Source organism: Pleurodeles waltl, chromosome 7 (genome assembly GCF_031143425.1).
Source record: "Pleurodeles waltl isolate 20211129_DDA chromosome 7, aPleWal1.hap1.20221129, whole genome shotgun sequence".
NCBI lineage: Eukaryota > Metazoa > Chordata > Amphibia > Caudata > Salamandridae > Pleurodeles > Pleurodeles waltl.
Window position 1 is genome coordinate 1,291,093,265 of NC_090446.1, and position 2,414 is coordinate 1,291,095,678.

Sequence of the window (2,414 nt, forward strand, 5' to 3'; positions counted from 1 at the left end):
TGTGGAACAAGGGGACCAAGTCCAAAAGTCACAAGCAAGTCGGAGATGGGCAGATGCCCAGGAAATGCCAGCTGTGGGTGCAAAGAAGCTGCTACTGGACAGTAGAAGCTTAGGTTTCTGCAGGAACAACAAGGGCTAGAGACTTCCCCTTTGGAGGACGTATCCCTCACGCCGTGGAGAGTCGTGCAGAAGTGTTTTCCCACCGAAAGACTGCCAACAAGCCTTGCTAGCTGCATATTGTGCAGTTAATGTTTTTGGATGCTCCTGTGGCCCAGGAGAGACCAGGATGTCGCCAATTGTGTCAGGGGACAGAGGGGGTTTCGGGCAAGACAAGGAGCCCTCTCAGCAGCAGGCAGCATCCGCAGAAGTGCCAGAAACAGGCACTACGAGGATGCGTGAAACGGTGCTCACCCGAAGTCGCACAAAGGAGTCCCACGTCGCCGGAGAACAACTTAGGAGGTCGTGCAATGCAGGTTAGAGTGCCGTGGACCCAGGCTGGACTGTGCACAAAGGATTTCCACCGGAAGTGCACGGAGGCCGGAGTAGCTGCAAAAGTCGCGGTTCCCAGCAATGCAGTCTGGCGTGGGGAGGCAAGGACTTACCTCCACCAAACTTGGATTGAAGAGTCACTGGACTGTGGGAGTCACTTGGACAGAGTTGCTGGATTCAAAGGACCTCGCTCGTCGTGCTGAGAGGAGACCCAGGGGACCGGTGATGGAGTTCTTTGGTGCCTGCGGTTGCAGGGGGACGATTCCGTCGACCCACGGGAGATTTCTTCGGAGCTTCTAGTGCAGAGAGGAGGCAGACTACCCCCACAGCATTCACCACCAGGAAAGCAGTCGAGAAGGCGGCTGGATCAGCGCTACAGAGTTGCAGTAGTCGTCTTTGCTACTATGTTGCAGTTTTGCAGGCTTCCAGCGCGGTCAGCAGTCGATTCCTTGGCAGAAGGTGAAGAGAGAGATGCAGGGGAACTCGGATGAGCTCTTGCATTCGTTATCTAAGGAATCCCAAGAGACAGAGACCCTAAATAGCCAGAAAAGAGGGTTTGGCTACCTAGGAGAGAGGATAGGCTAGCAACACCTGAAGGAGCCTATCAGAAGGAGTCTCTGACGTCACCTGATGGCACTGGCCACTCAGAGCAGTCCAGTGTGCCAGCAGCACCTCTGTTTCCAAGATGCAGAGGTCTGGAGCACACTGGAGGAGCTCTGGGCACCTCCCAGGGGAGGTACAGGTCAGGGGAGTGGTCACTCCCCTTCCCTTTGTACAGTTTCGCGCCAGAGCAGGGCTAAGGGGTCCCTGAACCGGTGTAGACTGGCTTATGCAGAAATGGGCACCATGTGTGCCCATGAAAGCATTTCCAGAGGCTGGGGGAGGCTACTCCTCCCCTGCCTTCACACCATTTTCCAAAGGGAGAGGGTGTAACACCCTCTCTCAGAGGAAGTCCTTTGTTCTGCCATCCTGGGCCAGGCCTGGCTGGACCCCAGGAGGGCAGAAGCCTGTCTGGGGGGTTGGCAGCAGCAGCAGCTGCAGTGAAACCCCGGGAAAGGCAGTTTGGCAGTACCCAGGGTCTGTGCTACAGACCACTGGGATCATGGGATTGTGCCAACTATGCCAGGATGGTATAGAGGGGGCAATTCCATGATCATAGACATGTTACATGGCCATATTCGGAGTTACCATTGTGAAGCTACATATAGGTAGTGACCTATATGTAGTGCACGCGTGTAATGGTGTCCCCGCACTCACAAAGTCCGGGGAATTGGCCCTGAACAATGTGGGGGCACCTTGGCTAGTGCAAGGGTGCCCACACACTAAGTAACTTAGCACCCAACCTTTACCAGATAAAGGTTAGACATATAGGTGACTTATAAGTTACTTAAGTGCAGTGTAAAATGGCTGTGAATTAACGTGGACGTTATTTCACTCAGGCTGCAGTGGCAGGCCTGTGTAAGAATTGTCAGAGCTCCCTATGGGTGGCAAAAGAAATGCTGCAGCCCATAGGGATCTCCTGGAACCCCAATACCCTGGGTACCTCAGTACCATATACTAGGGAATTATAAGGGTGTTCCAGTAAGCCAATGTAAATTGGTAAAATTGGTCACTAGCCTGTTAGTGACAATTTGAAAGAAATGAGAGAGCATAACCACTGAGGTTCTGGTTAGCAGAGCCTCAGTGAGACATTTAGGCACCACACAGAGAACACATACATATAGGCCACAAACTTATGAGCACTGGGGTCCTGACTAGCAGGGTCCCAGTGACACATAACAAACATACTGAAAACATAGGGTTTTCACTATGAGCACTGGGCCCTGGCTAGCAGGATCCCAGTGAGACAGTGAAAACACCCTGACATACACTCACAAATAGGCCAAAAGTGGGGGTAACAAGGCTAGAAAGAGGCTACTTTCTCA